Source organism: Eulemur rufifrons, chromosome 4 (assembly GCF_041146395.1).
Source record: "Eulemur rufifrons isolate Redbay chromosome 4, OSU_ERuf_1, whole genome shotgun sequence".
Lineage (NCBI taxonomy): Eukaryota > Metazoa > Chordata > Mammalia > Primates > Lemuridae > Eulemur > Eulemur rufifrons.
Genome location: NC_090986.1, coordinates 39,358,495 through 39,374,271, shown reverse-complemented (window position 1 = coordinate 39,374,271; position 15,777 = coordinate 39,358,495). Strand labels below are relative to the sequence as shown.

At 37.7% G+C, this 15,777-nt stretch overlaps 1 pseudogene; it reads left to right on the top strand.

The window, feature by feature from the left end:
- Window positions 1-1,427: 1,427 nt before the first annotated feature.
- Window positions 1,428-15,280, top strand: LOC138382451 (high mobility group protein B1-like; annotated as a pseudogene).
- The last annotated feature ends 497 nt before the right edge of the window (window positions 15,281-15,777 follow it).

The following is a 15,777-nucleotide window of genomic DNA, read 5'->3' as shown; positions in this document are numbered from 1 at the left end:
ACTACCTTCTTGGAGACCAGAGGTCTTCAAGGCATTTTCTGTTGTTCCTATATAATTTTTCCCTTGGGGGACAGCTTGAGACTAATGGACAAAGCTCAGGCCCAGTGAAAGATAAGCTTGGTCTAAGATTAAGATCTGACCCAGCATTCTCTTTTAACTTCATTTTAGCTATTATAGATAACAGTTACCAAGGGGTTGAATAGTTTACATTTTTCTTATTAGTTTGTATTTTCTTATGCATCCCGTGAGACAATTTTTGGGGAGTTGGATCCATCTCTAAATTGCGCTGGTAACTTTCACCTTTAGTAACTGAGCACAGAGCAGCTGCTGTCCCACACCATGGGTGAGCACGTGGCCACCCAGGAATCAAATGTTATTCATCCCCCACCTGTCCATTCTTTTCTTCTTAAACCACGTGTTTCTGGGAGTCAGGACTGTTTTAGGAAATCCTACTTCTGACACCAACTAAAAATGGAAAAAATGAACTGTTTTTCTCTACTCTTACAACACTTCTGACACCAGACATGTGGGATCTTTTTCCCCCACCAACCAATTCTCCAACTTCCCAGACACCACCTGGGTATCCTCCAATTCAATTTAATTCTGATACTATGTACCTGGAATTCGTGCAGACCCCACAGGCTAAGGGCTCAGTTCCACAAGACTACCCCCTCTTCAGATGCCAATTGCAAGAAGGGGTCCCCAAGTTACCCAGAATTTTGTCCAACTTGGCTACAAATTGATAATTTCCAAGACTTCCTCTTCATGTTTGATAGTTTGCCATGATGGCTCACAGAACTCAGGGAAGCATTTACTTCTGTTTGCCAGTTTATTATAAAGGATGTGATAATGACGATAAATTAACAGCCAGAAGAAGAGGTGCATAGGTTGAGGTCCAGAGGATCCTGAGTGCAGGAACCTCTTTCTTGTGAAGTTGGGGTGCACCACCCTCACAGCATGTTGATGTGTTCGCCAAGCTGGATACTCTCCAACCCCACACTTTAGGGATTTTTATGGGAGCTTTATCATGTAGGCATGATTTATTAATTCAATCTCTAGCTCCTTTCCCCTTCCTGGAGGATGGGGATAGGGAGTTGCAAGTTCCAAGCTTCTAATCATGACTTAATCTTTCTGGTGACCAGCCCCAACCCAGGAGCCTACCAAGAGTCACCTCATTAGAACAAAATATGTTTCTATCACCCAGGAAATTCCAAGGAATTTAGGATCTTTGTGTCAGGAACTGGGGCCAAAGACCAAATATTAGAACAAAAGATGATTCTAGCACCACTATAACTTAGGAGGTTATAAGGGTTTAGGAGCTCTGTGTCAGGAACCAGGGCAGTGCACATATATATAGGCCGATCCGCTTGCCATGGTTGAGTGAAATAGACTATGGTGCAGGGGTTCCACATCATCAGGAGCCCTAAATGTTTGCAAGCAAAGCACTGGCAACTGCTGTTCTTCTGGAGACTTTGGGAGGTTTGAAGCTTGTTGGTGCAGACCATGCTGGCATGGGTAGTGGGTCAGGGAAGGAGAGGATGCCCAGCCCTGTTCTCCACAGCACTTGGAAGACCTCAGTGGTTCCTGTGGCTCCATATGAAGGAGAATTGAGTTCAGAGGAGATTCAAAGTTCACCAAGTGGCCATCACACAACAAAAATGGTGCTTAACAGGAGGGAAGGGCAAAAGGAAGGGTGCAGCTCTCTGAGAAGAGCAGGAAGCAGTGAGCAGTGTGCCATCTCAGAAAAACCGCAGACACAATCTATATTGAGACAGCACTTCAGCAGAGGCCACCAGCATCGAAGGAACCAGACCAAATCAGAGAATACCAAAGATGCCTCAACACCACTGATATGGGTGGTTACAGATGAAGATTCCTGCCTCCTCTGCTCTTCTCTCTCCCTTTCTTTCCTCTCTCCCTTCTACTCTCTGCCTCCTCCTCTCCTCCCTCCTCTTTCTCTCCTCTTCTTCCTCCTTTTCCACCACTACTACTACCGTTCTCCTCCTCTTCCTCCTTCTTCTTCTCTTTAATATGGATATATTAGCAAGAGAGGATGCCAAAGAATGGTGTGTGCAAAGTTGAATGCAGATTTGTGCACAAATGTGTCTTGGGGCTGGGGGGCTGGGGAATAAGAGTTGGCAAGGAGGAAGGTGGTAAGAAGGGAGAACAGATACTCCTGACACCATAGCAATAGTCTTACAGTGAAGCCTGACAAGCCAGGCCCAGCTGCACGAACAGGTGTTCCCACATTGGTGAAGCTGTTTACATCTGATAGAGGACTATGTAAACTTTAAAGAGACTCTAATTTAATTCCTTCTTTTAAAAGTTAATATGGGTGTTATAAGACTTCATTCCCAGTAGCAAGTATTTAAAGCAACCTTTTTTAAAGAAAGTAGGAGCTGGATGTGGTGGCATCCCTGTAGTCCCAGCTATTTGGGATGCTGAAGAGGGAGAGTCACTTAAACCCAGGAGTTCAAGTCCAACAACTCGAACTGGAAAGACCTCATCTCTAAAAATAAAGAAAGAAAGTTGTGGAAAATTCCAGTCAAAATGATAATCTCAGACTAAACATGGTTAGTAACTAAAATCATTTTGATAATATTTTCACCAAAATTATACATGATAGAGTTTAGAGTTACTCAGTCAGCCTAACTTTTTTAAAAGTAACTTTTTAAAACTCTGCATAATGGAGCATAACATTTTACAACGTTAGCATAAAGATATTTCCCTATATGTTAATGCAATGAATTAGGTAATCCCACCATCCACTGAGGGCAAAAGATGAGCAATATGTCATGTTCTAGATAGGGTACATAACCATGGCTATACAGGCAAAATCAGACGAAGGCTTCAGAAAGCATTTGGATCAAAATACCAAAGTGTTAATTAAGTGCTATATCATAGAAGAATCAAAGAAAAAGATGATTTTCTAATATGAATTATTATTTGGATTGATTGCACAAAATGACAAACCAAAAAAAAAAAAAAAGAAAAATTAAAGCAAAACATAGTAAAATTATTCTTAGTTTAGATGCAGATTTTATTAGCTTCTCTTTACTCTAGTTCCCTTTCTTCATATCATACACACTTCCAAATTTAGCTATAAAAAGAAAAAGTAAAATTTACATATAATTCTGGTACCTTTTCTTATGAGCTAGAGAGACCAACCAACCAACCAACCAAACAAAACAAAAACCCAAACCATCCCATCCATTAAACTCCTGAGTTAAGAGTCAGGAAGTTTATTATATGGTACAATATGTCAGAGAACGGGCATTGATGAATAGTCAGCAGAACAGCAGTTGGTCAGTCCCCTACAGGACATCAGGAGCTATTGCTTGGAAAGCCTAAGAAAGTTTAAAGACCAGGCGGATACAGGGAAGGGGCTCGAGCTCTTTAATGGAGTCAGGGAATTTATAGGCTCAAAGGTGACGTGTTTCTGTATTTCTATCTCAGAAATAAACAGGAGCTCATCCCCCCAAAAGTGAGTCAGTCTATATTCACACATTTTATTTAGGAAAAAATAGAACAAAACTAGATAACATCTTGTGGGCATCTTTACACAACAAAGATTTTTTTAAAAGTGTCTTTGTTATTCTAATGGATGTTATATACAAAAGTATTCCAAAATAATCAATGTCCCTCTGCAGAAAACCCTGATGGTTTTAGGGAAGTGATTAATTTAAATCTGTAACTTTCTCCATGCCCTTTTAGATTCTTTTTTAGCATTTTAGTGGGGAAGCTTAAGAATTCTTACAACTCCCCCTGCTGGCTTCAAATAAGAAGTGCAGCTTTAATACATAAAACTTCCTGGTGTTCTTCCTGAAAACGATGGCCAAAGGTCAACTTTTTAATTCTAAAAACAAGATTCCTTCCCTCTCTAATCTCTGAAAAATTTTGAGACATAAATTCACAACATGAAAAGTAATTGTAGAATTCTTGGAGATACTACTTTTCAGAAGTCAGACCAATAATGCATCTTAAGTGAAAACATTGAATTTAACAGCATAGCTTCGAAAATTTATAGCTCTGAAATTTGACTCCAGAAATGACTTTGTGATCTTTTAAACTGCTAGACTGTGTCTCTGCCTGCTACCATTCTCTCTAGAGATCCCATCATTATCCATAGCAGATACAGGAGATTCACCAATCACTTAATTTTCTTTCCCACCCTTTCCAGTCTCCTGTGCTGTCCTTGCCATTGGGCAGCAGCGATGTGTCATGTATGGGTCCACACACAGAGGAGCCCGGCCCACGATCCCCACCTGTCTCCTCTGCTACTGTGGGCACTGCAGATGTTCCAGGCACTGAAGCGTCCATCAGCCTAGATACCTGGGTGCCTGCATTGAGCAAGGCACCCTGTGTGCATCTCCCCCAACTGACCTAGAACAGACTGTGTGTGAGTGAAAAATACCTGTTAGGAGTTAAGCAGTTGAGATTTTGAAGTTCATGTGTCCCAAAAGTAACAAAGTAGCTGATGTCTTCAGAACACTTGCACCATAATTAGCACAATCCTGAGCATTTTGCATGTCTCAACTGATCCTTACAACTGCTCTGGGAAGTATTTTAGATGTATTTTATTAGCCACATTTTATAAATGGCAAAACTGTGGCAAAGGTAGATTAAGTAACTTGTCTCAGGTCACATGGCTAGGAGGTGATGAACCAGGAATCAACCCAGACTCCAAATTTCCTCAATTTTTATTTCTTCTCTACACTGTTTCATAAACCAAATGTCACAATTATTTAAGGTTAATTACATCAAGTTGGACATCATTTAATTTAAAAAGTTAAATGGGGAAGTATGCAATTATCCATTTAATCAAAAAGAATTTTTTTTAATCTGGTATTTTATTTTTTATTTATTTATTTTTTTACTGGTGCTTTTTTTTTCTTTTTATTTCAAAATATTAAGGGAGTACAAATGTTTTTGTTACATGGATACATTCTATAATACTGAAGTCAGGGCTTTCAGTGTGCCCATCATCACGACAGTGTTCGTTGTACCCAATAGGTAAGTTTTTATCTCTCACTCCCCTCCCACCCTTCCCCTTCTTAGTTTTCAATGTCATTTGTGCCTCTTTATGCCCATCATTTAACTCCTGCTTAATAGTGAGAGCATGTGATGCTTGTTTTTCCATTCCTGAGATACTTCACTTAGGATAATGCTCTCCAGTTCTACCCAAGTTGCTACGAATGACATTATTTCATCCCTTTTTATGGCTGAGTAATACTCCATGGTATATACTTATACACCACCTTTTCTTTATCCACTCCAGAATTGATGGGCACTTAGGTTGATTCCATAGTATTGCAATTGTGAATTGTGCTGTGATAAACATTTGAGTGCAGGTCTTTTTGATAAAGTTATTTCTTTAGGTAAATACCCAGTAGTGGGATTGCTGGTTTGAATGATAGGTCTACTTTTGCCTCTTTGAGGATGCTCCATACTGTTTTCCATAGAGGTTGTACTAGTTTGCAGTCCCACCAACAGTGTATAAGCGTTCCTTTTTATCTGTATCCATGCCAGCATCTGTTGTTTTTTGACTTTTAATAGTGGCCATTCTGACAGGGGTAAGATGGTATCCATTGGTTTTAATTTGCATTTCCCTGATGATTAGTGATGTTGAATATTTTTACATATGTTTGTTGGTTATTTGTCTGTCTTATTTTGAAGAAATTCTGTTCATGTCTCTTGCTCGCTTTTTGATGGGGTTGTTTGTTTTTTCTCTTGCTGATTTGCTTGAGTTTTTTGTAGATTCTGGATATCAGTCTCTTTTTTTTTTTTTTTTTTTTGATGTATAGTCTGTGACTATTTTCTCCTATTCTGTAGGTTACCTGTTTGTTGATTATTTCCTTTGTTATGCAGAAGCTTTTTGATTTAATTAAGTACCATTTATTTGTTTTTGTTGTTGCTGTGCTTGCCTTTAGGGTCTTAGTCATAAATTCTTTGCCTAGGTCTATGTCTAGAAAAGTTTTTCCTATGTCTTCCTCTAGAATTTTTATGGTTTCATGCTATACATTTAAGACTTTAATCCATCTCGAATTCATTTTTGTATATGGAAAAAAAATTATTGAGTGTACTTTGTTGAAAGCATTATTCTAAGCATTGTGAGATATATAAAAAAGTGTGGAATGTAGTCCTTATCATCACAGAAATTACACATGCTAGGAAGACCAATCAAAGAGATGAGGTAAACCGAATAGCAATATAGGAGACTTTACAAATAGTGCCTGACTAGTTGTCAAATTAGCCTTTCACACATTAGAGGTGATCAGTAAATGTTTGTTGGGGAGAACGTAGAGGGGAGATAGGGGAGGAAGGGGAGAGAAGAACCAGTGAAGAAGGTGAAAGATAGGATTACACTGCAGATTCCCATCCTACTGGATAGAGTAGTCAGGCAAGGCTCCCTGGAATAGGTGTGGCTTCATCATAAACTTGGTGGCTGGTCAGGGTTTGTATTGACTGCAACAGGGTATTTCAGATGAATAGAGTATCAGAGATACATGATATTTACACAACATCTCTAAGAAGAGTGAATAATTTAGTTTGGCTGGAACAGAGAACTTATATGTTATTCAACTTTGTGAGATGAAGGAGGAATGGATAATTGCCACCAAATTATGAAGGTCTCTGTGATGGATAATTTTATGTGTCAACTTGACTGGGCAATGGAATGCCCAGATTAAGTGTTATTTCTGGATGTATCTGCGAGTGTGCTTCTGGATGAGATTAATAATTGAATAGGTGTATACCTACATGATGAGTGCAATGTGCACTATCTGGGAATGGACACCCTTGAAGCTCAGACTCGGGGGGATGGGGGGGCATGGGCAATATATATAACCTGAGCTTTTGTACCCCCATTATAAGCTGAAATAAAAAAAAAATAAATATGGCTTTGGGTCTTCTCTATAAAAAAAAAAAATTTAATAGGTAAACCCAGTAAAGTAGATTTCCATCTCCAATGTGTATGGGCCTCATCCAATCCATTAAGGGCCTGAATAGAACAAAAGGTGGAGAAAGGAAGAATTCATCCCTTTTTGTTCTGCCTCACTACTTGAGCTGGGTCATCTCATCTCATCTTCTCCTGACCTTGGGCTAGAATTTACACCATTGACTCCTCTGGTTTTCAGGACTTCAGACTCAAACTGAATTATACCATTGGCTTTCCTGGTTCTTGAGTTTTGCATATTACAGTTTGTGCAACTTCTCACCCTCCATAATCATGTAAGCCAATGCCTCATAATAAATGACCTTTTATGTGTACACATAGATAAGTAGATATATATAGATATAAATATAGATTTATATCTCCTGTTGGTTCTGTTTCTCTGGAGAACTATGACTAATGCAGTCCCTATTAAGAAATTTGTATTTATACACAGAAAGACATCCTTGATGTTTGTAGAATATTGAGCTGTTAGTGAAATCACTTAGGTATTGCATAAAGGAGATTCAGGCAGAGAGACCAGGCAGAGGGATCATTAATACATACACACAGGTACACATGTAAATATTATTTTATTTATGGCAATCTTTCTATGATGTCTGCAGATATGATTTCTCAAATTTTGCCTGAACCAATTATTCACCTATTCAAAAAGTGTTATCTGTTAAAAAGTGTTTATTTTCTTCTAGTCTGTTATTTGATTTCATATTCTTTAAGTTAAAACAAATGAAGTGTCATAATGAAATATGTGGAACATTATTTTTATTAGAGTAATACATGCTTATGGGTTTCTCTTAGTCTGTTCAGACTGCTATGACAAAATACCTTAGACTAGGTAATTTATAAACAACAAAAATTTATTTCTTACAGTTCTGGAGGCTGGAAAGTCCAAGATCAAGGTGCCAGTCGATTTCTTGTCTGGTGAGAGCCCCATTCCTGTAGATGGCACCTTCTGTCTATGTCCTCATATGGCAGAAGGGAAAAATGGCCTCCTCAAGTCTCTTATATAAGAGGACTAATCCCATTCATGAGGGTGAAACCCTTAGGATATAGTCACCTCCAAAAAGTCCTACATCTTAATATCAGTCACTGTGGGGGTTAAATTTCAACATATGAATTTTTAGGGGGACACAGATATTCAAACTACAGCAGGGTTACATCAAATGCAGCAAAAGAATGTATCTCTACCCTCTGTTCTACTCCTCAAAGGTAAGCTCCTTTCTTTAACTGTCTCTTTTAGTTTGAGGTGATAATTACCTTCATAACTCTAAATGATATGCTTGTGCCTCTAATTTTTGACTAATAAAATTTCTAATATGTCTCTTGACTTTATAATTCTAAATAGGAGGGTTTATCTCATACTACTCCAATTTCCCTTGATTTAATGTTTTTATATCATTATTTTAGGGTTTTTTAAATTATGTTTTTAACTTTTAGTAACATTCTTAACTTCTTCCTATTTTTTTAAATCAACTTCTGACAACACTTCTCTACTCCCTCTTTGTGAGATGAGAAAGTGAGTGTTCCAGTCCTTCTCTCCACAAGTTCTCTTCCTCCTAAAAGTTCAATTCATAGCTACATTTTTACTTTGATCTTGTCAAGATTATTAAAATTTGCTCTCCAGAAACCCCAACCAAGGCTTTCATGTTTTGACAATACTTTGATGATAAAAAGTGAAAATCAATAACTAATATCTAATACCTATGCTGGTTTGACCACACCCATATTATTCAATTCTGAGCCAAGTTCAACTTTTCAACTTCGTTCAAACCAGTTTTCTCTCTAGAGGCCCATTGCCTTCACTTCTTGGTCATCCTGAAAAAATGGTTTTTAGAGTTAAAGTCAACTCAATTCTCCTTTTAAATACTTCATCAATTATTAAGTTCATGTCATATTTAATTTGCTTTTTATCTAGACAATGAATTTCATGACCAGGGCTTTTTCCTTGTTTCTTTGAGGTTTTTAATTGCCTGTGTTTTTAACTTGCATTGGTCATATTCATTATAACCTTTTTTTTTTCCTTTTTTCTTGTTTTTTTTAATGCACTTAATGTGTCTTGATTGCTCTAAAAATATGAGAGTCCTTCTGAATATCTTTATTTTATTCAGGCTCTATGTCGTTGTTGTTATTCCCTTTCCTACTTCTGGTTTTCCTCATTTGCCCAGTTATGCATTTGGTTATGCATTTGGGGCTCTCATGGAAGAAAGGAGTACCTTGCATTTTATCCTTCCAGGGAATTACAGTTGGCACCTCTGTATGGGGGATGGTTGTGATTCCTGCTCAACTCTGCAAATCAGCACAGTTCTACCCTTCCTTGCCGTGGGTGGAGGGGATAGTGATCACAATTTTTTTGTTTTTCTCCACCTGAACAAGTCTACTCTGGTAACCCTAGGGCTAGGAAGTTTACCTTTAGGACAAATGGGCAGAGAATCTAGTTGTCTGCCTCTAGCTCTCCAAATTCCAAGATGTGGAGGACTTTGAGTGCTTGGGGAAATAACACAAAAGCTTTGCCTGGAGGGAATGCCAACTGGCTGGGCTCAGTGCTGGCGTTAGGGTGGTGGGATGGGCACATAGACCGGTGCAGTGGTCCATAAAATATCTTTTATTGACTCCCCTGTTTCATTCACTTCTTTCCTATGCTTGGTCATCTGCTAAGTCTAGACCCAGAGTGTCTTGGGAGGTCCTATTAGACAGATATTTCTCACTCCTGGTAGCTTATTTGGGGCTGAATTTATTCATTGTTTCATTTAAAGATTCATTTCTATTCTCTCTGGCTTTTAGATTTTTTTAAAAATGTTTGTACATTGATAACTTTTCCCAGTGATTACTTTGCTCTTGCAGATATTTTGGGGTATATTCTTTTTTTTTTTTTTGAGACAGAGTCTCTCTGTTCCCCGGGCTAGAGTGCCATGGCGTCAGCCTAGCTCACAGCAACCTCAAACTCCTGGGCTCAAGCAATCCTCCTGCCTCAGCCTCCCGAGTAGCTGGGGGTACAGGCATGCACCACCATGCCCGGCTAATTTTTTCTATATATTTTTAGTTGTCCAGCTAATTTCTTTCTATTTTTTTAGTAGAGACAGGGTCTCGCTCTTGCTCAGGCTGGTCTCGAACTCCTGAGCTCAAACAATCCACCCGCCTCGGCCTCCCAGAGGGCTAGGATTACAGGCGTGAGCCACCACGACCTGGCCCGGGTATATTCTTTTTGTACTACCTCATCTCACTCCCACTCCTGTTAGTGTTTCAGAAAAGATGGAAGGCAAACAGGGATGTCAATCGTTGTCTTCTGTTTTCTCAGAGACATAGCATAGGTTAGAAGCCCTAATGAAAGAATATCTAGGTTCCAAGAGGAAGTTCAATATGAAGGATAAGTAGAGGTTGCTACTTGAGAAGTCACATGATACAAGGAAACAAACACATAGTGGCAATGGGTTACTGATCATATTTCTCAGCCTCATGAAAAGAAGTGGTCCAAGCTGATTTTTGATCAAGAAATATACTTGTATTTTTATAATCTTTTGTTCCTGTCCTTTCCACTGTATCTGTTTCCGTGTTTGCTCTATTTTGAGCTTGCTTCTGCACTTTAGATTTCTTGACTCAGTGTTTTGAAGAAGAATGTTTTCTTTCACCTCTCTCTATATGATGCCTCCACAAAAGAATTTAATCAGAATTTTTATTTTATCACCATCATCATCATTGTTATTATTACTTAAAGGATTAGATTTCACTGATTTTTGTCTCTAAACCTCTTAAAATCCCTTTGGATTTTTAATCTGCAATTCCCAGTGTTTGCCAGTTTAGTACCATGTGCAAATTAATTAATGTGCAGTTTAGCCTTTCTTTGAAATCAGTAATTAAGATGTAAAGTAAGACTGAGCCCAAGACTAATTCCCAGGGCTTCCCACTGGGACCTCTCCTGAGCTCCATAACTCTTTTATCACCACCTTTGGTTTATGCTCTTCCAGCCAAATCTCAAGCTATTTTGCTAGGTATATAATTAAGTTGATTTATGAGGGTCACTAGATTAATTTTATTGTATAAAATGTTGTCTGATACATATATTTATTTTACTTAGCTTTGCATTTACATAGGTTGAAACGTTATAGCCAAAGAAGAGAAGAATATTTTCTGTCAGACTAACCCTGACGTTTTCTGTTAGATGAGCACTTAGTCTAGAGACATACACAGACTGTCTCTTAAAATTAATTCTATCATTTAACTGCAGCCAAAGTTCATCATCTAGAATACAATTATATTTCAATGATCTTTTTCTTCTTTCTTATTTGTTGTTTTTAAAATATTTTTTTTTCCAGTTTGCTTAGTATTATATCTTTCCTCTTGTTTAGGATAAAAACAAAAATTTATCTCTACTTTAGTAAATCTATTCACTTATTCCCTGGTCAGCCATAAAAGAATCTTTTGTTTTTGGGTCTTAGGCATTTTCTATTAGCTGCCAATTATCTATGTCTCAGACTGACATTCAAATAATTAAATATTCAGGTGCAATGATCTTGCCACCAAGGGTTTTATGAGCATTTGAGAAATTTGTTTAAGTTTAATTGGGAAATTAAGCCATGGGGCAATGTTACTGCAAAGCTATACTGCTGTGTTCTGAGTAACTAGACTAAGCTAGGTCAGAAAAGCACAATAGGACATACAAACACCCAAAGAACGCAAAATTGTGCTTTTAATGACTGCCAAATTCTGAGATACGTTAATCTTCCCATTCTGGGACTCTTTCTTCCTCTGGTGTGCAGATGAGGCTCTGGTTTATAACCTAAATTTTCTTAATGATTCCTGGTCCCTGCCTCTTTCCTCTGGCTCTCCTTTCTCTCTTCAGAACTTACTCAAGTATTTTATTACTTGCGCGTTTGCAAAACAAATTGCTCTTTCCTCTGTAGTATCAGATAATATTCCTAGCGCTCTCAGTTAGACGCTGGTTTCTCCTTTTCTGGGAAATGCATCCAGATGAGCAGTAAACATTTTTATTTCACTATAAATACAAGAGAGTTTATGATGCATACAGAACTGTGGAATGATTGATTGTTTCTTCCCAGCTGATCATTAGCTACCTCCTGGCAGAGAAGACTGAATGAATAGGCCTTTCTCATTTTACATTTTCCTTAGGAACTTTTCTTTATTTTTTTCCTTAATGTGTCAAAAGAAAAAAAAAAAGAAGAAAAGAAAAGGAAAAAAATAGAAAGGAAAGGAGAGAGGCAGGGAGGAAGAGAGAAAAAACATGAGAGTATGTGAACTTGTTCCTGATTTTGAACTCAAACTTTCCCAGCTATTTTCTATTATCATCACAGTCACTAGGCTCTTTTTTTTTTTTCTTTTTACCAAAACCTCCTGGATTCTCCTTGGGTGAAAAATTCTGAAGCTATGTGCAGTCACATTTCTCCTTTTTGCCTTCTTGTAAGGAGAAGGATTAATTGAAGACATGTAAATTGCCTTAAGAGACAGTTTTATGCTTTTCAGACTAGTGAAATCGTGACCCTTATAAGGTGAACACAGAAGTATTAAATTCATTTCTTAACAGAAGTCTTTTAATTAGTAGTTTGAGTAAAATTAAAGTGAATATTGTCACTGTTATTCCAAGTTTAGCAATTTGTTGTAAATCGGGCAGTTATCTCTCTCCATCAGGTTTAATGAGTGTCTGTGTGATTTTGGCTTGTTATTATTGTATTCTTGTCTTTGATTTGCTTTGTCTTGATTGTATACTATTTTCTTCTTCTCCCTGCTATTTCACATCAATGGTGACTTACAACAAAGCTCTGCTAGACCTAAAATATAATATGTAAGAATAATTAGGATGCTTTCTTCTTCCTCCATGCATATGATATGAATACAGCATGCCCACACATACATCAGATACATAATATTAAATACTATTTAAATCATATTAAGCTTATTTTATTCTGTGTACAATCTCTTCTTGATTAAAAAATCATTTACAATTGCTTATTTTTTCAGTTAATATGATAGACTATATTAGCAACATAGGGATAGTAGCATTCTCAATAGTGAGGTAGAATTCATTTACCTGATCAATAGTCACTATTTTCCACCTCTAGCTGTATCAAATGGTTTTGAAAACAGAGTATGACTGTAAAAACTTTTAGCCCATGACATGGAATTAAATTATGAACCCACAAACATCTTCATTGTATATGCCATTAAAATGACATACCTGTGAAACTATACAGAAACTTAGAAATCAGCTATCTTTTCAATCTATCCTTTCAATCAAGAATAGGATAACTGAAGTTCAGAGAAGTAAACATCTCAGCCAAGGTAGTACAGAATGCTTGTAGCAGCTACAGGACTAGAATTGAGCCAGTCCATTTTCCCTCCATAAGATCATGTCTTCATACAAATTACAGAAAAACTGAAGGAAATACACATTTGTTCTTTAAGAGGAAATATCTAGTGGTTGTAGCCAGATCCAGTGTAAACCTCAGGAAATATATACAAACGAAAAAATAAATTTGCATGCCACTTGTGAATTATAAAAGTAATGGGTAAGTTGACAATTATTGAAAGCCTTTGGCTCTGGCTCAGAGAGAAATGATTAGAGTACAAGCCACGCAAGTAAGTGGCCTGAGTTAATTGGATTGATATTAAAATCAGTTATAAAAGAGTCAATCCACCATTTAAACATACCAACAACTTAAAACACTAAGACTGTTTCCAAATGTGTTTATCCTTTGGATTATATAATTTTTTTCCCTAAAACTATTAAATCTGAGAATTATGTCTTAATTCATATCTTGTTCTTCCACTAAATAGGATATTTAAGTAAGTATGGAAGAGGTCAAGTATCGTGGACACCATTAGATGGCAGCATTACACAAAACTATTGTTTCCCTCCTATAAAACATCGTGTTTTAAATTGCCAAAAAAGTTAGTTTACAATATAGTTTACATACACTACAGATTGCATGGATAATAAGTTTTAAAATTTAAAATAATGAAATTAAAATTGGAGATTCTGATGCAAGAGAATGAAACAGAACTTAGAACAAGAATAGGAGGTTGGGAAAGAGTCGTAAGACCACGAAAGACAGGTTAAAAGATGTACCTCAGGAAGACCAATAGGACTTCTGTCTACCACGCTGGCTCCCTTACTGTGTAATGGCATACATAGACCTGCAAAGTCTGGTAAATTTCTTTTTATCAAAATTATTTTATTAAAAAAATACTAAAAATCATCACTCGGTGATGTTCACTCTAACTTCACACTAAAAAGTAACACATATTCCTTCTACTATTTGATGAGTAGCAATTGGCAATTTTGAATTTCTAAGAGTTGGGTATTTACTTAAGAGTAATTTTGTGTGATAATGATTTGGCATGAAAAAAATACTTTTTAAAGGAAAGATTTAAGTTTAATAAATCTGTTTTAATAATAGTAATCCAATTCCTTTTTGGAGACAGGTGTTATCCTACACAAAATTTGAAGATATTATATGGAATGTAGTTTGCTCTGAAGGTTTGACTTGGCTAGTGGACTTCCTTGTATGATGGGTGTTGAAAGAAAGAAAAAGGTTACAGAGCAGAGAGAGCGAGGAGGCCGCGTCTGGCTCCCGCTCTCAGAGCCATTGCAGTGCAGTGAGCTCCGTAGAGACAGGGCTGGGACACGTGAGAGCTGGAAGGGCCCTGGGCGACTCTGTGCCTCGCTGAGGAAAAATAACTAAACATGGGCAAAGGAGATAGATCCTAAGAAGCCGAAAGGCAAAATGTCATCACCCTCATTCTCTGTGCAAGCTTGCCGGGAGGAGCACTGAGAAGCAGCACCCGGCTGTTCAGTCAACTTCTCAGAGTTTTCTAAGAAGGGCTCAGAGAGGTGGAAGACCATGTCTCCAAACAGAAAGAAAAGTTTGAAGATATGGCAAAGGCGGACAAGGGCCGTTATGAAAGAGAAATGAAAACCTATATCCGTCCTAAAAGGGAAACAAAAAAGAAGTTCAAGGATCCCAATGCACCCAAGAGGTCTCCTTCAGCTTTTTTCTTGTTCTGTTCTGAGTATCACCTTAAAATCAAAGGAGAACATCCTGGCCTCTCCGTGGGCGATATTGCAAAGAAACTGGGAGAGATGTGGAGTAACACTGCTGCAGGTGACAAGCAGCCTTATGAAAAGGTGGCTGCAAAGCTGAAGGAAAAGTATGAGAAGGACATTGCTGCATACTGAGCTACAGGAAAGCCTGATGCAGCAAAAATGGAGTCATCGAGGCTGAAAAAAGCAAGAAAAAGAAGAAAGAGGAGGAAGACGAGGAAGATGAAGACGGTGAAGGGGAGGAGGAAGATGACGAAGAAGATGATGATGAATAATTTGGTCCTAGCGCATTTTTTTCCTTGTCTATAAAGGATTTAACCTCCCTGTACACAACTCACTCCTTTTAAAGAAAAAAAATTGAAATGTTAAAAAAAAAAAAAAGAAAAGAAAAAGGTGAAGAGAATAACTCCAAACTTTTTACATCCCAAAATTACGTATAAGGTACAATAAGGTACAATAGATCGGGTGCTTAGGTAGTGTTCTTTGCTGATGAAGAAATGCTATATTTCTAGGTATGAAGGAAGAAGGCTGCGAGACTGAGAGGCCAATGGCGAACGTACGTTTAGAAGGGCAAAACATAACTATTACATTTTAACAGTTTTCACTCCTTCGTTCTTTCCTTTGTATGACCAGCTTCTGACATAATGAGAGAAAAGAAGCCTATTGGGACCTGCTCAATTCTGGGACGTATTTTAACTAGGGAATCCTCCTTAATGCCAGGGACTTTATGGAGGCCCAGTCACATCCTCTTATAAACATAGTTCATCCAGTA